Raw genomic sequence first — 22124 nt, 5'->3', positions numbered from 1 at the left:
AATCTGTGAAATCTTCATGGTCCTTCCTGTTGTCAACTTTGTCTTCCATTCCCCTTTCATTGCACCTTAAACCCACCTCCCATATCCTGTCCCTATTTAGACAACATAAGATAGGGACAGAAGTTACACATAATCTGGTTTAAGTGATCAGAAACAGGTTTAAACCTGTAACAGAATAGAAGGTCAGTGCACATAAACCAGTATCAAAGTGGCTGAAACCAGTTTACGATAAACCTGGTTGAATGTAGTATCAGACTTAACTGATTTAGGTCAAACCGGTTTATGAAACTTCTGTCCAAGACCCCTTTCTGGTTCAAGTTAAATTACAGTCCCCAGCATTTTGCAGCCCTGGGCTGGGCTGGACTGTTTGCTTTGGAGAGCAGGGCTGGCCCTGACCCTCTGCTCCTAACTGGAGCAGTGAGGGCTGGCTCACTGGCTTCACTGGCTCCCCCAGACAAACCCCTGCTGGGGTCTGGGGCCAGGGAGGGAAGTTAAACTTCCTTTCCCCCAAGTACTAAACCACCCTGCTATACTTACTTAATCTTGGCTGTGACTGTGGACTACACAGAGTCACCTGAAAGCAGAAAGAGGAAGTGATGAAAAAGAGGACCCTGCAGAATCCTGCTGCTGTTATTGTGGGCTGCAAATCTCAGGGGCAGCAGGAAGAGGAAGCAAACACATAGCCCATGCTGGCTATGTGCCAGAGAGCCATGTTTTGGTGCCCCCTGGCTTCTGACTTGAACCACTGCAGGCATGTGGCTACATTCACTTTTTAATGAAAAGTGAATGTCTGTTCATTTGCTTATTGGTTTAATCTTTGTAGCTTAGACTAACCTGCAAAGACTGAATTAATTCTGCCTCGGGCTTTTTGACTGTCTGTACTTAGACATAGCATTTAGGACAAAAACTCTGCTTTGTTTACTCTCTAAAGAATCCAGTATAAGCTAACTCTCCACTTGATTTTGATTTTGGAATGCTACTAATCAAGGAAGATTATATAGGATAGGCAGGACTTTGTCAAAGTGACACAGTAAACCATGATACTTCTGTACAGTATAAAAGACAAAGAAAATCCCATACAATTTGGTGGTCTCTTTAGTAAGAAGGTAACTACCAGATTTACTCAAATCCAAGATGATGAGTTTTTCCCCATTCAGCAAGGGGGTGACCTGCTTCCATCCTGCTTGCTGCTTTCCTTACTGTAGGAATAGATTACTTTAAGATGACCTTCTGATAATTAGATTCTATACACGGTAAATTTTCACAAATGTATTGTTTTTCCATATACAAAATTTAATTATGGGGGGTCATCTTAAATTCCAAGTTGTCTTAGATTCAGATAAATATGGTATAGTGCTCAGACCACAAAAATCCACTAACATCTGAAAGGTATTACAACAGCACTGTAATTTGGATTTAGTCCTGCCACATGCTGAATACATACAATTCCTGATGTTTTAGGTGGGGACTAAGAGTCCTTGATACCTTGAAGGGTTAAGCCCTGTTTGCACTGTGAACTATTCTTTTATAATGGACAAGGAAAAGTTATATATTTAAAGCAGATCAGAGTAAAAATACTCAAGATAGTATATGTTTGAAATCCATTAGAAGCTATAATTTTTCTTACTTCCATTAGCAAGGAAAAGTTTGCAGGTTCCTTACAGATAGAGTTCCTGTCTTTAGCATTCCTGATTCCCTCTAAAATGTTTTCTGATGCCAGGTTTCCTTTCCTTTGCTTTCTGACTTGTCCCTCTCCCTCAGTTTTCTATAAGAGATAGAGGTAATGAATTGCAAAAGCAAAGTTTTTTGTTTCAGGAATGACTGTTGGCTGTGATACCTCTCACAAGACTAAACTATAGCCCAGGAGAGTCATGGTGGTACAGCTTTGAAAGGATATACACTGGGAACAGCTGGAACTGCACAGTGAATGTTTATATTCTCTGATGTTACACAGTTACCTAAGGCTTTTATTTTCATGGTTACAGAAATTCATCAAATGAACCTAATTAATGCAGGTGTGGATGAGGGGGAGAAATTGAAAAAAGAAAAAGGAAATAAAAGGAATATCTATCTTTGAAGAATTACTTTGTATTAATCCTTTTATTCTTGAATACTAGAATACCAGCTTTTTTATAATAAAGGCAGTATTCATGAGGAGAACAGGGTCTTTAAAGAGGTCATCCAGATTCTGAAATATTATAAATTATCATCTGAGACAGATGTTTGAATATCTCATTTCAATTTGTTTAAACTATACCTCTAGTAAATGAATAATTAGATCCATGAACAAATAAAATAATGAGTGAATTTTCCTCAATGAGATCAAAATCAGTAAGTATGAAATGAATAATACTATTCCTTTTAATGTAATTTTAGACTCTGGTAGTATTTAGATATAAAATTCCAATTACAATGAAACCTATATATTAATGTATTGGAGCAGATGTCAAAAATCTACAGAATGAGATCATAAGATCTTTGGAAGTTTTACGCTAGTTTTGTTAGAGTTGAGATATTCTGTGAGTCAGAAAGAAGAGTGTAAATCGAGAGTTTACCCCTTAATGCTAATCTGACTCTTCATGGGGGTTTTTTTAAGTTTCATTTTGTTTGATATGACAACAAACAACTCATTGGAAGTCTGCCATTTTCCAAATTGATTATAATTGCTGTAATTGGATATTTTAAACTCTAGGAAGTGGGGTCTTGTTTAAGCTTGTGTTTGTGTAACTACATAAAAGAAGAGCCAGATTTCAGTTTATGCCAAGAGTTATTTACAAAATAGAAATAATGGAATATGATTGTGCATCACCAGCAATTCTTTTGCCCACGTAATTTATCTGGGATCAAATCCTGAGGTCATTTATCTGGAAATATATTTGCTGAAGTAGCAAACTACTAGGATTCAGTTGTGTGTTATATACCACCTCATTTGTAGTTCTGCAAGAGACTGGGCACTGAATCTTTTTTAAAACCCCAGAGATAAGTGGGAAGGTGTATTTACTGTTACCTTAGGGAGTACAACAGCACTTCCCACTACAGCTAGCTTTGCCCTGTCAACTCCACATGCCCTGTGGAGTGGCTAGCAACATTAGCCTCATCATCTCTGCATAAGGACTGTAAATGTAGTCTGTTCCTGCCAGGGCTGTACACTGCTACAAAACTACTACGAAAACATAAATAGTATTTTTTTTTTTTTGTACAGGGCAGTGTGTAGTGTATTCATGTGTCCTTTCCAAGGATAAAGATTAATACAATAAACTGAGACCCTTGGGATACTTGTTTAAAATGAATGAAGAGCAGAAGATGCAGATTTAATGAAAATGGGAAATATTAAAATTAGAAAATCAATCTATGGGGTTGAATTAATGTGGCTACTGATAAATACTACACCCTAGACGAGTAAAAAGATGATAAAAATGGGGGATAATCTAAAGGATGCTAGTAGCTTTACTAATGATACCATGTCTTCAGTTCCATATTTAAATCATTATGGACTCCATTTGGAATATCTTTATTCAATATATGGTGTTTTAAAGCATGATATTCTTTTGTAACCATGTGTTTTTTTCTGATGCAAGGCTCTCATCAATCCTGAATAATCAGACTACCAAAATATTGATATGCTAATGAGACAAAGTCTTCAAATTATCTGTAGGAGACTGCAAAACATGGGTTGAAGTTAAGTATCACAGCTCTAAAGATAATCTTCACCCAAAGTGGGATAACTTTATGAAGGCTTGAGGGCATATAGCACTTGTTAACAAGCCTTAATGTGTGATCATTTAAGTTTTAAGTTTTAATATGGTCTTATGGTAATGTGTAATCTCACCCTAAGTCCCATAAGACCCTTAGTGGGCTTCAAAACAAACTGAGCAGTATTTATTATACTCTTATTCTGTCTATTTTCTTTAAAAACTCAAGTAGCTGAACAAATTATATTCCATTGGTTATTTGTATTGGCTAAGCATAGAGCAAGGGACTGTCAGACTTGTATTCTAACTCTTGACCCCTAACTATTTTTCCTTGAGTAAATCCTTAGAGCCAATATTTTCAAACTCCAAGGCTTCAAGTTAAACATGTGAATTCATATTAAAGATGTGGAATCATATTGCTACGTATTTTAGCAGTGTTGTGTACACAGTTCTCATCAGGCATAACAGGTGCTGAGTACCATTGAAAATCTGACCACTTTATAATAGGTGCCCAAGTATGAACTCAAGTAATCAACATTTAAAACTTTGGGTATGAAAGAATTGGCCTTAAACTTTGTACGCTTGAGTTCACCCTTCTTTAAAATGAGAACAACGCTCCGGACCTCATTTTGTTAGAAAGCAAATAATATATATTCAAAGAATTCTACAATGAAACTGGTAAAAAACCTATTTCAATTTTTTGTTTTTAATGAAGAGGAGATATATCTTTCTGTACTGCTTATCAGATAAATATTTCCTTTATATGTTTACAGTACATTTTTCCCTTGCTGAGTGCATTATAAGCTAAATGGGAAGAAATAGAAAATAATGAAGAAAAATAGAAGCAAATGCCCCATGAAGTGGAAAGCCTTGGAAAAATGTTGCCCTTTGTAGCTCATATAGTTTCTGGTCAATTAAGAGTCTTCTTTCAAAATAAATTTCTGATGATGATTTATTTCCATGAAAAAAATCCCTTGCATCTGTATCACATCTTAAAGTCTGACACTGTGGTCCTAAAACATGGTGCAAAATACTTGATAGGAATATTTTAAAGCAGAAGTTATTGACTCTGTGCAGGGAATTATATAGTGATAAATTTTCATTTTTCATGACCCCATTTATAGACTACCTTCTGTCAGCAGGAGACTCAAAATTATTTTTGTGACTTCAAAGTCTCAGACTGAAACTGAAAGATATGCTTAAGCTGTTTGTATACAAATATGCAGCAATTAAGAAGTAAAATTATTCTGAGAGTTCTACTGTAACTATGGCAACCTGCCTCCACTCTACTTCATTTAGATAAATAAATCCAACAGCTAATAAGAATGAGTTTTAGCAATTTCTCGCATTATAGAATTTCTGGAACATTATGTGCTTGGTGAAAGACAATATCACATAAAAGGAAGAATTATTATTGGTGTTATTTCTCTTTGATAGTAAGAGCCTGCTACCAAAAATAACATGTTAGATATTTTTATATTTAATTCAATTTCCTGTATAAGCATTTTAAATTACATTATTTATTCACTTTTCTTGGTATTTGGTAAAGAAATTGGAGCCAGGATGAGATCTTAGCCCTATTGAAAAGGAGCTTTGTCATAGATTTCAGTATGGGACTGGATTTCAATGAAGATGTCTAGAGTACTCCAATTCTGTCTGTGATTTAGTTTTTGGTGTAAATTACTTAAACAACTTGAAGTACAAATTACTTGACCAAAATGATTCAATATGGGTGCTTACAGAAACATACCAAAATCCACTACATCCTGCACTTAAATAATTGCCCAGAGTTTTAGAAGCATTGAACAAAGACATTATTGAATGTTCACCATCTATGAAAGTCAGAGCACCTGACTCAAAAGTGACTACTCACCTGATACTCAAATATATTTAAGCGACTAATTACCACTGAAATGGCACCTAAATTCCTTGAGGATCTGGGCCTCACAGCCTATCAAAAACCAAATGAAATCAGTGGGAGTCTACCATGAAGGTTAGATTACATGCTTATTTAAGTTCTTAAATGTAGGCCTCCTATCCAAATTAAATGTATTAAAGAATTACCTCATGAATTGTGCAATTAATTTAGACTGCCTACATGTGCAAATTAACTATGGAACCTTAAAAAGGTCCGACCAGCTATGAAGATATTGCTGCAAAATGTGCAACCATTTTATAACTGTTTTCTATTCAGATCTAATTTGCACATGTAGCCTGTGCCCTGCAGCTGGGAACCCTGTCTGCTGGCTGAAGCTCCAAACTTGTGGGGGTCTTATGTGCACCCCAGAGCCTGGGAGTTCCCAGCTGCAGGCATGGCTGACAGGACTCCCAGCTGCAGGCATGCCGCATGCACCAACATGGCTGGGAAACCACAACTTCTGCGCTCTCCCAGCCACAGGGGTGCACCATGCATCCCCACAGCAGCTGGTGCCCACCCCCCAACAGCTGGGAACCCTGTCATCTGAAGGTGCTACCAGCCACAGGAACTTGCTTCTTGCTGGTTCAGGGGAAGGCCAGGATTGGGTTCCTCCTGCACCTGCAATAAGGCATGATGGGATCATGCATTAGATCTCATCATACCTGCATGTGTAGAAAGTCCCTTAGGCTATAAGTTTTGAAAATGTTCGTTCCCAGTTTCATGGATTACATATCTATGGAATGGACAGAAGAATTATTCATTTCTGTAGGGCTTAGCTTTTCAGTGGGCTTGCATCCAAATTCTTCACTGGTGTTCAGGCTTCAAAGAAATACACACACGTTCTTTTTTTTATAAACGTGCGTATATTTGTGTGGGTAGAAACCAAGAGGGGTGCAAAACTATCAGAGTTTAAGTAAGTAAACTTTTGAAGCTGTCTCCCAGAAATATTTAATGCGAATTTAGAAAAACCAATGAGATCCCTGAAAGAAAGGAAGCTATTGGTGAAAAATGTTTTGTTTTGTAAAGTTTAATTAAATGTATAATTAATTTCCTAAAGTATATTTTTTCTGCAACAAAATTTGCTTTTCAAATTCACATAGGCTAAGTGTATGTTTTGGCATGCCTTATTTTTAAGGAGTATTAGATTAAATGACTGTTTAGGTAATAAATAAATAAAATATGAAGTTAGAGCTATCACGTTCATTTTAATTCCGTATCCTCATCACTAAAAAAAATGTTATCTTCCAGGTTTTTCCCCTAATACTGTATAATGTATAACTGTTTCAATCATGTTTTATTACTTTAAAGCATGATGGAACATCACACATACTTTATCTGATTACCCCTGGAAATAGGGAACTGTGTATGAGATTAAGAAATTGTTATAGTTTGCATTGTAACTTCAAACACTTAGAGACTCTTAAGGTTTATCATAATATTAAAAAGGTATAGCTGCAAGGGCCTCACAAAGCTACATTTTATATGTTAATGAAGATGGAAAATATTCTAAAGGCAAGTAATATTATTTCTGAGTTGATTTAATAAGGAAATGCAACTACAGTATCTCATCATCTGATAGGAAAGGTTAGCATGACATGTAATTTTATTTGGAATGGCTCACAAACATTTCAAAATGATTTGAACTATAAGAGATAAAATAATTTCAGCAGATATATGTGTATAAATTATGTAAAAAGCTTCATAAGCACTCATTCTTACATATTAAAATAATTAAATATTTTTCAGATATTTATTAAATGAAGCAGTTTTAATTGTACATTGCATTGGAGGGAAGGAGGGAAAGAGAGGGGTATTGGAAACATAACAGAAGCAATGGTATACATAAGAAATCAAGATTTCTTGAGTGATTTCAAGCCCTAGGCCAAAGATGCAATAATAAACATAAATATCAGTAGTTATTTCAGTGGAGGTGAATCAAACGTTTCAGTGCAGCATTATTTAGGGATGCTTAATTTTTTTATGCTAAATATAGATTCTTAGATTCATAGATTCATAGATGTTAGGGTCGGAAGGGACCTCAATAGATCATCGAGTCTGACCCCCTGCATAGGCAGGAAAGAGTGCTGGGTCTAGATGACCCCAGCTAGATGCATATCCAACCTCCTCTTGAAGACCCCCAGAGTAGGGGAGAGCACCACCTCCCTTGGGAGCCCGTTGCAGACCTTGGCCACTCTAACTGTGAAGAAGTTCTTCCTAATGTCTAGTCTAAATCTGCTCTCTGCTAGCTTGTGGCCATTATTTCTTGTAACCTCTGGGGGCGCCTAAGTGAATAAATCCTCACCAATTCCCTTCTGTGCCCCCGTGATGAACTTATAGGCAGCCACAAGGTCGCCTGTCAACCTTCTCTTGCGGAGGCTGAAGAGGTCCAGGTGCTCCAGTCTCTCCTCGTAGGGCTTGGTCTGCAAGCCCTTAACCATACGAGTGGCCCTTCTCTGGAATCTCTCCAGGTTATCTGCATCCCTCTTGAAATGCGGCGCCCAGAATTGCACGCAGTACTCCAACTGTTTTCTGACCAGCGCCCGATAGAGGGGAAGTATCACCTCCTTGGATCTATTCATCATGCATCTGCTGATGCACGATAAAGTGCCATTGGCTTTTCTGATGGCTTCGTCACACTGCCAACTCATGTTCATCTTGGAGTCCACTAGGACACCAAGATCCCTTTCCACCTCTGTGCCACCCAGCAGGTCATTCCCTAGGCTGTAGGTGTGCTGGACGTTTTTCCCCCCTAGGTGCAGCACTTTGCATTTCTCCTCGTTGAACTGCATTCTGTTGTTTTCTGCCCACTTGTCCAACCTCTCCAGGTCTGCTTGCAGCTGTTCCCTGCCCTCCGGCGTGTCCACTTCTCCCCATAGCTTTGTGTCATCTGCAAACTTGGACAGAGTACACTTCACTCCCTCGTCCAAGTCGCTGATGAAGACATTAAAGAGTATCGGTCCAAGGACCGAGCCCTGCGGGACCCCACTGCCCACACCCTTCCAGGTCGGAACCGACCCATCCACCACAACTCTCTGGGTGAGACCCTCTAGCCAATTCGCCACCCACTGGACTGTGTAGTCATCCAAGTCACAGCCTCTTAACTTGTTCACCAGTATGGGGTGGGATACCGTATCGAAGGCCTTCCTGAAGTCTGTTATCATTCATATCTTTTTTTTTCTCTTTACATTAGCAATATACTTTTTTAAGGAGAGGATTTTTAAACTCATGCTCAATATCCACATTTGGTGCAGTCTCATATTTTCTAGGAGGAAGTATAGTTATAGTTCATTTAACATTCAGTGAGCTAAAAATCCAGTAAAGTGTTCATATCTTTATATATGACATTGTACTTTGCTTTCATTTCAGACCATCCTCATTGGAAAGAACAATTTAGTGCATCACTAAAATACTTTTAACCTATTAGAAGTACACCAGAAAAAAGATGCAACACCAGGGTCCTAATTGCTGAAATCACACTAAGATATTTGTGTGAATAATTTCTAGCCTTATGAAGAACACCAAAGTTACCATGGTAAATGTCCACAACTGGAAAGGATTACATTGTACAGTCAGGACTAGTTGTTAGATGAATAGAATTTAATATTTCAATCATTTGTAGTTTCTCATGCATTTTAGGGAATTCTAAGAGATATAAAACTATTCAGGACTGGAGCTCTTCTTCCAAGACTTACTGAACTATTGAAATGAATTATTGATGAGTTCAGGGTGTTCAGAATCCAATTCATCTTCATTAGCTAGTGGGTTCTGAAGTTTCGAGTGGTGGAGGGGGGGGGGGAAGGAGAGGTACGGGGGGAGGGACTGTAGAGATATTTTGGCTTGTTTGGGTTATTTTTCCTGACATTCTATTCTTCCACACAAAATATATAGTTTTATATTTAATATGATTGCTTTATAGTATGGTGTGGAAGGATTACCCTGAATCAGTGGAATTCAGTTGGCTTTAAATTATAAATTCCTAAATGGTCTGAGACCTGGTTACCTGAGAAATCGCTTCTCTCTCTCTCTCTCATATATATATTAGATGAGATCAGCAGAGGGACTTAATGGTGAGATCCCTTATAAGAAGAAGAATTTGCTGATGGATATTTTCTGTGAGAGATCCTTGATTTCTGAATCCTGGTTAAAGCCCATATGTGTTAACTTAGTAGGCATATAGTGAAGACTATCCTACCGTCTCTTGCTAATTGCTATTGTGGGTGGTACCAACTGAAATAGAAATATTATGGGAAATCTTTTTGTTTTGTTTTTTTTTTATGGTGACTTTACCCAGAGCAAAGGACAGATGCCTTACTCTTAGCTTTAAACAGCTGAATTAACAATATGTTATAAAATTATTTTTATGGCTTATACAAAGTGTATGTTTAAATGGGAACTATATATATTGGAATGAAGTAAAAGACAGTACCATTCATGCTTCCAGATAAAATAACTATAGTAAATGTCTTGAGAAGGAATCTATTTTAGCATATTGTTTGCTAATAATTCTAGATATTTTTTGTGAAGAAAATGTTAATTTTAATCTGGTTGCAGTGTTATTAGAGTACATATAGACATTCAGGGAGATCAGATTAAAAATGACCACCCAATCTAGCTTAGTTTGCCAAGATGCAGACCCTTACACCTAGATCCCTAGGTAGGTGAATCTAACTGTAACACTATACAGAAGTTCAGGAAGGTTTCATCAGTCTAAAAATGGCCAACTTGATGTAAACTAATTGTACCTCCAAGGTAGTCTATCTTAGATCTGGTCCAACAAGACTGATATAATTAAACTTCTGTACAGTTCCCAAAACAGCCCCAGGGTTGGGAAAGCCCAGCGACTGGCCCCAGCTCTGGTACTGCACTTTTTCTACACCTTTGGCACTGGGCTACTTTAAGACTCCTGGCCCCAAAAGGCATAAAACCCTCCACCTGTGGACCAGCCAGCCCCCTTCAAGCTGCTCCCAGTGTGGGTTTTACTGGCATTTGCTGCTGCTGGGAGCCAAGTAAGTTGGGGTGGGGGAGAGGTGGGTTGGTTTGCAAGGGGGATTGTTCATCTGGGGTTAGAGAGGTAGGGGGGTAAAAATAGCCCCTGATCCTGAGCATATCTCCAAGTGCCCCTGTGAACCCCACTAGCTCCCCTGGTCCCAGCATAACCTTCTAGATCCACTCCCTCTACAGACTCCAATAACCCCCTGATACCACCAACCTTCCCGCATAGATCCTGCTTCCCCTGCAATTTCCTCAAGCTTCCTGCAAACCCCAATTGCCCCCCCTCCACCAACCCTGCCCCCCCCACAAAGCCTGCTTGACCCCCCAGTTCCAGCAAACCCCTCCAATAGGCTCTCCATACCAGTTTACCTTAGATTAGGCAGTCATTTTTAACTCAATCTAACCTCCCTGAATGTCTGTATGTGCCCTTATTATAGCCATGATGATCCAGGAAATTTGTGCATACCTCAAAAAGACCCTTTACTAGAGCTGTCATTTCAGTAGAAGCTGTACATTTTAAAATGCAATGATCAAGCTTTAATTAATGGCCATGTTATGTATTTATCAGAAGGACTTGGAATTGATATATAAATTCATTCATCATTCTTTCATGGGTAGCTAAATCACAAGATAGTAGATACAACACAGTATTTCCTGAAAATAGGAGGTTTAATTTTTATTACAAGAGTGTGAATAGTAGATTATGCACCCAAAGATGTGACTTAAATATAAATTTTGAATAAGTTCCCAAAGAGACTTTATTTTAGCTATCATGAGTGCGTGCTTAGACCAATCCATCCTTGTCACTGAATTGTCCAAAGTAGAAATAATTCTTCTCTGTAACCAAAACAAGTGTGTCAAGTGTGTTCAAATACACCAGTGAAAGTACAAGATAGCTGATGACAAGATAGTTTTAAAAAGCTGTAGTCTCATAAAAGCAGCTAATTGTGGCACCTAAATGAATAATTAAAGGCACCACACAATAGAAAAAGCATGCATATTTTATGTTGTCAAGAAAGGAAAAGACTAGCTTGAAGTTGCATGATTGCTACTGCTGAGGGGATATCTGCTTCCATTGTGATTGCCTTGCCGTTCTCTTCCTTAGACTATAAAGTGTGTTAAGATATCTTGAATATAAAGGTGCTGAATAAATGTGAGTTCTAATCTATATTTCTACTCAACCAATCATAAATATACACTCTGTGTACTGTCATTCACATACTGTAAAGTAGCATTCATCCTCCTTAAATGCATATTTTGTTGTTACATCAATGGGGAAAAAATATGATGGAGTGATTCTTGGAAGTTAGCAGGTAAAGCAAAGTCACAAAAAGTGGGGCATGGGAGAAAGAGGGAGAGCTATCTATGGGTGATCTACTTTGATTGGATGATGTCGTTTCCTGATGATGAAAGTGAAATAGATATCATTCTGACCTTTTTTTGCTGTTATACTCTTCTTCTGTTATACTCAGCTCCAAAAGCTTAGCCATAGTGGTTTATACCCTGAAATTTTGCCAGATTAAGACTGATGGAATGAAGGAGCCAAGAGCTACTTCTAGCCATTCTATTGAGAATGCTTTTGCCCTGGCATCAGTAAGGTTGTGACCTTGAAAACAGAGCAAAAATTTCAAAGGCAGGATATATTTTTCTGGATTAGAGGGAAATGGATATGGTTCCAAACCTCCCCTAGGGCTTGAGAGGGAGAGCTGGCTGGAAGAGAGCAGAGGTAATGGCATTCACAGAAGCTTCTGCGTGACTAATGACTTAAATCAACCCAGGATGAGTACAGAAGCATACAGGGTAGCAGTGGAGAACTTGTGTGACTGTAGCATGGTTTTGTAGCAGGACACATGGTAGAAAATAACTCCAGTCCCCTTCCACCTAGGAAAGCCAGGGAGTAGGTGAGAGGTTTCTGGGAGACAGTGTGGCTGGCTGAGCTCTCCCACCTCTTCAGACTCTGAGCACATGCAGCAGAAAGGGACAAACCAGCAACAATTGTCACATCAGGAAGAGGAAGGAAATAAGTTCTAGAGCAAGCATGCACAGCAGTTTCAAAGAGCATGATTTTTTTTTTAAATGTATTTCAGTTCAACCAAATTTGGTTTTAACCAAACATTTAAGAATGTCCTACAAACTGGAAATCTTCAAGGCAGTCTTCTTTTGAAACACAGAAACATGGTGTTTCCAAAATGATGTATGCTTCCCAGATCCTGCAGACTCTCAGTGAAATTAATATTCCTCTGTTTCTCCACTGCTAACAGTGGGAGTGACTGAGAGCCACTCATCCTCACAGCCTACCCCAGGATATCTATGCTTAAGTTGTGGCTTCAGAACAGAGCTCAAGAACTCCAAAACCGCTGAAGATTTCCAATTCCTAACTGCAGAGACAAGAACCAGGAGCTAGGAGCCAAGAACAGAGATCTTTAAGGATTTCAAGGTCCTACCATTTTGGCAGAGAGACAGAAGTTCTGGTAGGTCTGCCCTGGAGTCACAGATCCTGGAATCTTAGCAAACAGGGAGTCCTGGGCCTGGAGAACCTGAACCCTGGGTTTTCAGGGTTTATGACTGTAGGATACACCAGCTAAATAGAGTGGATATCTTACCATCCTTACCCAGGATCAGAAAGCACATGCTTCGTGGGTCTACTTGTCTGCCCCAGCACCACAATTCTCAAGGCTCCTGACCCTGGGACAATTCATCACAATTCCTGGTAGGGTTATTGATTAGAACTGTCTTGAATCCAGTTACTGTTCATAAAACACAGAGGTTTCAAATGTCAATGCTAATGAGCACAGTTGCTTTACTCTATTTGATGAAAGCTGAGGAGAGGCCAAGGGGCAAATCTAAATGACTGGCTTGATTCTCTTCTACCACAAGAGAGTTGTGAACAGCCCCTGGCAGGAGGCCACTCCCTTTCATTCCCAGGGGTTGCATTTGTCAGCTCCTAGCAGCAGGACATTAAGAGGTAAACAAGCATTGGTTAGAAGTGGATTTAGGGGCAGTAATTCCCTTAAGCAGGGAAACAGGAATTGATCTCCCAATGACTGCTAGGCAAGGGGATCATTCTTGGCCCTAGGTCCATAAAGGAGAGACTCATGATTTTCATCATTATTATTGCATATTGATATTGCACAAGTTTCCAAATGAATTCAGTGGGCAAAGTCACAGCCTATTTAAACAACACTCATTGCATGGTACCTATCTTCCCTTGTGTCCATGGCTAAAGAGATTTTAACTGCCATGATTAAAGAAACTTGTTTTAGTATGCATAATTTCAGGGGAGCTCCAATATTTTACCACAAATTTATGGAATGAATTGTAATCCCTGAACAAGCTCTGATGTTACACAGTGTGTTGATATGGTGGTACACTGTGCCATGTCACTTGAGAAAAACAGAACAAAAGGTCAGAATTCACTTTATTGGAATATATTAGTCACTGATACTGGTTTCTCATGGAACAAGTTGGTATTTGGTGACTCTCAGATCTCTATTTTCACTACTTTTGCTCTGCATAGACTTAATTGAAATATTCATATTGTGCTCCATTTATATAGAATAGTGTGCTATCTCTAGTCATATGTGTTTGTAGCTCTTTGCTATAGGTACTTTGGCTGAAATAATTAGTTTTAACTGTATGTTATGATGTTCTATTATTATCAATTGTGGTTTGAAAAAGCAGCCATTTCACCTAGGCAGCACATTAGTACTTTATTCATGGACTACTGTAACTGAAAAACCCCAATGACAGATAAAAAAGTCTAGATTTTATTACATTTTATTAAGTTAAAAGGCACTGAAGCTAAAATGAGAAAAGGTCTAGTGCCAGATTACTAATTGCTGCTGAGATAGATTAAATTGGTAATTTTATCTTCCTTTAATCAGAGATTCACTCAAGATTGTTCTCATTTGTCATATACCAGGACAAGGACTGTATAATTCAATACTGAGAATAAATGGGTAGAAACCATTTCTTCTTTGGAGGTAATTTAGTTGTTAAAGTGGACCAAAAAAATACAGTTTCCCTCCAGTGTGTTATAGATGTTCTGCAGATATGGGACCAGGAACTCTATAATTTGTAAAAAATCCCCTTACTTAATGAAACTATCCTCATTTACCAGTTAAGATTTGGCCTGTAAGGTGCAAATCTACCAATGTCTGTAGTACTAATGTGGTTGTATTCATTTTTTCTACATTTATGCACATTTGAATTTAGTGATAGGCTTGGAAACTGTCAATGAAACTCCTGGGCTGGGGACAGAAATTACACATAACCTGGTATCAGTGTTTGGAAACTGATTCAAATCTGTAACACAACAGAGGTTCAGTGCACATAAAATTATTTCAAAATGGTTGAAACAGGTTTAAGATAAACCTGGATGCATGTAGTATCAGACTTAGCTGGTTTAGGTTAAATTTGTTTATTGAACTTCTATCCCAGGTCCCCTTCAGATTCAAGTTAACTCAATCCTACAGCATCCCAGAATGCTTCACACCTCCCCAGCAAACTCCCCCCTGGAGAGAGGGTGGGTTAGCCTTGACCCAAGCTGTCTGCTCCAGCTCAGCAGGGAGGTGTGCTCTAGCACCTCCCAGCTTCTGGCCTGGGGCACTGCAGGCACATGGCTGCATTTCTGGTATCAAAAGTCAATGTCTTTTCACTTGTTTATTGGTTTAATCTACACAGTTTAGACTAACCTGTAAAGATTGCATTGATTCAGCCTCGGACATTTTGACTGTCTGTACTTAACCCCGGAATACAAATTATGCTTGGTTTATATCCTATTCAAACTCTTATAAGAGAGATATGAACATCTGTAAGCACTGTGGAAAATTGCAAAGTATGTGTAGTGTGTTTATAAATATTGTATGTTGCTCAAGTTATCACTCTGATATCATTTTGCCTAAATGCAGAAAGTTACTGTAACTCAAAAAAAAGGCTGTTAATGAGAAAGCAAATAGAAACCAAAATAATGACAAAGGTAAGGTGTCTGAAGGAAACAATAGGGAGAAATATAATTGGGGAATAGCCTTTCTTGGGCTCCGATCAAGCGGGCTTGGTTTTTCTTTTTCAAGGCCAAAGGGAAACTCTAATTTATAACTGTTGGTGTAGGTCATACCATCTTTTTTCATCAGAGTGTCAGTGAGAGCTGACAAGGATGCAAGGAGACACAGAAAGACAAGCAGAGCGTTCTGAGAGCAGGACAGCCTGTCCCTCTCAAAGATGCAGATTGTCTGGTCTGAGGGGAATTCACAGATGCTTACAAGGGGCAATAAGGATGTAGTAAGGGGAAACATGCATAGAGAACCACGCTTTGTCCTTATGCTCTGTGTGCTTTTGTACCTTGGGGTATGAATAAATAATACTTTGTTTTGAGACAGTTTCTGTGTCACTGCAGACTTACTGTTACACACTCTCAAATGGGCCACAATCTACATTTCTAATCTGAGAGTTCGGCCTGCACATTTCCACCTAGCCTAAAGAGCTGGAAGGCAAGCAAGTCATTTGACGTTACACGCACGAGGGGCATATAAGCATCTAAGGCATCATGGTAACTGTGACCATCATAAATGAACAAAACTCCACATAATTCAAAAGCCATGTTTAGCTGAACAGAAACCTTTTATAATCTGCCACTACGTTTCCCTTCTTCTTTCTATACTGTTCTGAAATTCATTTTCCTATCATCTTTGAGGGCATTATCTTAACCCTTATCTCCCACAAGGAGCCTTCTTTCCTAGAACTACCATAGCTGACACCCCATGGACTTGCTCCTTTACCTTACATAAACAGACTAGGATCACCATTTTCGTATTGTATCCTTCATTTGATTTACCAAAGGGTGAATCTGAGGTTGCTCCCATCCTAAAGGCCAATTCAACATAACAGTGTTCTTCAAGATGGAAGCTACATGTTCTTAGAACAACACCTTACTGTAAAGCTATTAGCACAGCTATTCACAGGGCTAATATTAAGTCCAGACTAAAAATGCAAGATTTTATACATTTAAAATACTTTTATATGCAGTTGTTTTGTTGCTCACTATATGTCCTGTAATTATAGCATGTGTCACAAAGTAGGATCACACTTGTGCTAGGCACTGAAGACAAACAACAAAAAGACAATTCTTTGCCCCACGGATCTAAGTATACGTTACTTTGTAATGTGCATTTATCTGTACAAATGTATAAAATGTGGATTTTTTTTCTCTTAAATGGGCGTGAATGAAGCTCAGAATGATTTGTAGATGCTTAAGTGAGTTTATACCACTGGATTTCTTTTAATATTATCAGCACAGGAAAATGTACTATTTTCTAACAATCCTTGGTAGAAATGTAGGCATATTATTGCTGTTGTTTTTTCTCATTGGCTGTGTCCAGATGACTGCAGACGTGCACTATGTGGCGCTGCAGACCTATTTGTGGCACCACACACTGCACATACAGGTATTCCTTGCACTGCTAACTTGCAGCGCAGAGGGGTTCTTGAACCCAGGAGATGCTAGGATCAAAAAAACCCACGCTGAAAAAAGCAGGGTGGTGCAAATGGCAGTAGCACGCAACACCGAAAACTGGAGCCTGGCTGGCTGGAACCATGCTCTAGCTGCCGTCCAGGCTTCCTGCCATGCCTGTAGCCCCAGAACACCAGGTAAGGCTAATGGGGCCAGCACAGTTGCTGGTCCTAGCCTCCCCTACCCCACACAGGGTAACCTGCTGTATACCAGAGCACATGTGGCATGGGCATTCCCCAGCGACAAGTGGCAGCAGTACAGGGGGAAACGACTATCCATACTCATCTGGATGCACCTGTTGAGGTCAGTGAATTTTGGATTTGACAGCATGTGTTGGAATGGCCTGGCCAGCATCAGGTGGAGACCCCACCTGCTCTTGACTTCAAATTCGCCTCTGCATTTCATAAATGTTTGTAATGGTACCTCATCAGCTTTCTTCAAATGACTTCTTAAAACTCTTTGCAGCAATTCCTGCAAAAACTTTATCAATTGTTAGGCTGCTCATGTGCTATGTTTATTCACTATCTTGCTGACCAGTATTGTCTTTCTGTTTGCTTGTGCTGTCCCTGCCTGGTGCAACCAACTGTTGTCTCTAGCTTAAAATCTGTAGAAAGAGGTAGTTAACAAGATCAGTCTGAAGTCAGGCAGAAGCAAGGAAGATTTGCAGCTTACAAAAACTGTAGCCTTTGATTGCCGCCTTTGCATCCTAAAGACAAGCAGATAGAATAGGCACATGTACTCTTAGAGTCTTGGTGCAACAGGACGTTGGGTATGTTTTTTGTTCTGTGTTTGTATAGTGTTACATGAATAGGAATACTAGTCTATGGGTATTGCTCTAATGAAAATAATAAAAAATTATACTCCTAGTATACCTCCATTTTATTCAAGGTTTTTGAATGATTTTATTCCTATATGTTAAAAGCAGCATTTTTAGGGGGAGAGATGAATAGCATTATCTATGCTGTAATAAATTCTGTGGAACTTAATATGCAAGTCAGATGCATTACATCGAAAGAGATGTTTGACATGCAATTTAACTAGCTAACCCTTTCTTAGTATAGCTCTTCTTGGAAATTGTAAATGTTCTCCAATGTACAACAGTATTTCACAATGCTTTTTCCTATATAATTTTACTGTTTGAACTTTGAAATATCAAGTTGTGAACAAGAAAATGGAGAAAGAAAAAAACAACACCTGGAACAAATCCAAAGTAATTCAATATGTGCCCAGCTTTTATTACAAGTTTTCAAAGCATTCTTTTTAAAGTGCAATAATATAAGTAGTAATTTCTGATGTGTTAACATTTCCATATTCCAGACCCCATCCCAGAGAATCATTTTACTGTATAAAAAAACAGGCATGCATATTATTTAAATACAGGAAAGTGATGGTAGAATTGCTCCAATTATTTGTTTTCATTAACATTTGAATTTACTGTTTGTTTATTTATTCAATTCATTGTTGGTTCACTCATTACTAATGAGGCAATACAGTAGTGACAGTAATTTAAAAAATAAAACAATCGCTGCCATTTCCCTTTTAAAATATTATTACGATAACTAACAGAAGTTAAAGTACTGTTCAGGTGTGAGTCTGAAATGTTTCATTATGAGCACGTTTTCAGATCAGAATCCACACGTTGTGTAGATTTAAAAAAAAGTTATTTCTGTAGCTTTTGTGATATATTGTTGTAATGTATGCATTTTTTTAACCGTTCATCTCAAGCCTTCTCTTCAGGACTGGATGTTTCTTACAATCCTCCCTCCTAACTGCCCAGCCCACATCCAGAATCCTCTCTTAAAACAGCTCTTCTCCACTTCTCTTTATTCCATCTCAAGATTATTTACCTTCTTGGTAATGGATGTAGAAACCTATTTAATGTTCTCCACCCAACTTAACACCATAGGTTGTTTCAAGCAAATGCCTTCAGCCTGTTAAACTAATCTGATCTTATGTATTATTGTGAGTCCAATAATTCTCAATGCTGTTATTTTATATTCTTCTACACCAGGGGTGTCAATCTTGTCTAGCCCTGTAGGCAGGACAAGTGATATGGGACTAGTCCAATGGTGCTGGGACAGTCCTATGGGCCAGATCTGACCCACGGACTTTACTTTCCATGACAGATCCAGCATACATGGTACCTGATCAAGTCATTCTGGGACTTGGCAAGAAGAGGCCCAGCATCCAGCTTTGGTGCCTGGCTTCTTCCCAGGGTGCTGCTGGCCTGGGGTTTCAGTACTGTTGCTCTTGCCCAGGTACTTGGCATGGGGGTGAGAGCTGCAGTACCAGAGCCTCAGCAGCACCAGGAGAAGAAGCCTGACATTGTGGACATTGTGGACATTTGGCTGCAGCTATGGGAACAAGCCTGATGCTGGTGGGCTCCTGCACCACAGGTCTCACCCAGGAAGGTCCCACATTGCAGCCAAATTCAGGGCAAAAATCTGCAGGCTGGATGACCTGGCTCTGAGGGCCAGATCCAGCCTGTTGGCCATGTGTTTGACGCCTCTGTTCTAAGGGATGAGAAAATCCAGAAAGGGCCTCCTATTTTGAAACCATGTTTTGTTAGGTTTTGTAAACTCTGGATCTGTTTGGATCCAAGTACCATTTTACTAAAATACCCAAAATGGCCAGCTCTGTGTTTGTGGATTAGGCTGCCTTAGCTCTTCAAGCGCGCTTGCTCATTTTATAACAGTGAAATACCTACCTAGTGTTGCAATCTACTATTGGTCATTGCCATATTTATAGCTTGTTCAGGATAGTGAGGAGAATAAAAAGTAATCTCTTTGAAAGCTGGATACGACATGTGCAGGATAACAATGGAGTTCTAAGAACAAGACCACCTCTGACCTTGTGGTTTGTAGTCAGTCTACACTGAAATAAAGCTTCTTGTATTTATAGTTGCTTTTAATGCTATGCCAGCTTTTGTTTACTACTTGTTTGTCTCATTCTGATCTGGATCACTGTGCATAACTCATGCAACATCTTGACAATAAGGACAGAAAGTGGCACTAGAGAGGGATTGAACAGCACGCTGATTATAATTTTAGCAAGCTTACATAGATAGAGAGAGAGCAACAAGTAGTTTACTGCCAATGCCATGAAATGTTAAATGCTGACTTTCCCTAGCAGTGCTATAATTGAAATGACTAGTGTTCTCTGAGGTTTTGAATTATAGTTCTTTTAGGGGCAGGTTGTGGGGGAAGTGCATACAACAGAAAATCCTATTATATGGTTTCCTTGACATAACGATTGTTATGGAACTGTGGTTGCTTTTAAATCACATTCACAGAATAACTCTCTAAATGGTTTTCTGTATTAGAATTCATTAAGAGTCTGATCTAAAGCCCATTGAAGGTTTATGGAAAGAGTGGCTTCAAGCTCTAGCTGCAAATATATTAACAATCTGTCTTAGCATTTCAAAGGCAAATGTTTCTATGATGCCTTTTTAAGTGCCTCTTTTTTAAGTGCTGCTTCTCTTTCTAACTGACCACCTACTACGAGACTGGACCAAAGTCCTCTGAATTGAAGGTAAAGATTCTCAATGAGGTCAACAAATTTTAGATCAGATCACATGTTGAAATAGCTAGGCCACCATCACTCTGAGAACCCATCTCCTCTTGACTACAAACCAAACTGCATTTACCAACATACTGGTTTAAGACCTCATTTAGCTAATTAATTATTCAGTGTTTATCATCAGTATGCAAAGGAAACAAGATGTTAAGAATCATCCTTGCTTCGTTTAATTATTCTCAAGAAAATCTGTTCAAATGCACAAGAGGATTAAAAAAGAAGGATCAAGACAATTCAAAATAGAAGGATAGCAAATACTTTGTGAACCTCTGTGGATTGCTGATTACAGGTACATTTACCTCAAAACATTACTTCACTCATGCTTTTGAAATCTTACTCTTGAAGCAGAATTACTGAATCCACAGTTCTTTTAGTCACACAGGCTTGTTGTGAGGTTTTTTTTTTTGTTTTGTATTTCCCCTGTGCGTTGGCAGGAACATTTTTATCTGTGCAGCAATTAGTTTTAAAATGTCAGAATCATCCCATCTTAATCAGAGGATCTTGTCAAGATCTGACATGAACGCCAACAGCACTCAAATATTACAAGTCACCCCAGAAAAAAAAATACTTCAACCTTCCTCTCGTCACTGATGTGTCATTACAATTATTTATAACCATGTACATATTCTTTCTTCAATGAGCAAAGAACTAATAAGTGCTGTGTACATCTGTATACACACATTTACACACATACAATCTAATGTATGCTATACATGTATACTGTAGATACATGCACGCACACACACACACATACACACACAAAGTAATTACTATTTTTCACATTGTTTTTATTTTTTCAGCGACATCCTTAATGTGGTATGCTGTTCTCTATTTCCCTTGCTTTCAATAATGGAACAGTCTTTACCAGAATGTGCCATTAAGACACAATCCTCATTTTAGGGGAAAGGAAAACCCCCAGCAGGAGGAAAGTGAATGGTGTTATTGTGCCCTCCAGTGCACAGTGCAAACTGCAAGCTGCTCCATTCAGCTTGTTCCTCCAAGATTTCTTATATACAGGGAGCTAGCACCAAATCTTTCTATCCTTTACATCATACTTAAACCCTTCACATAGACTTGGTTTTGACCCAGTATATAGTACTCCAGGAGTGCCCAGGAATTTTCTCCCCTCAATTTCTGAAAATTTTTCTCTGATCATCTCTTTCATATTCTGATGTTCCTTTTTCCTTTTGTTATTTTTCTTTTCTTTCTTCCTTCCTCCTTTCATAGTTTATATTCCTTTTACATCCAGAAAAACTTTGTTTCACCCGTCCTATTAAAGCAAAAACCCATTGAAGCTCTTCTGACAGTTCTGTGAACAATTATCTGAGGATTGGCTCCATGTGAGAGATTTCAACCCTTATGGTCAAAATCAAGATCTTACCGGCAGGTCTGGAACAGAGAAACATGCACCGAAGAAAAATAGTGCTTGTTGGGATGC

The sequence above is a fragment of the Alligator mississippiensis genome, chromosome 3 (assembly GCF_030867095.1).
Source record: "Alligator mississippiensis isolate rAllMis1 chromosome 3, rAllMis1, whole genome shotgun sequence".
NCBI lineage: Eukaryota > Metazoa > Chordata > Crocodylia > Alligatoridae > Alligator > Alligator mississippiensis.
This window is presented reverse-complemented; position numbering follows the sequence as displayed.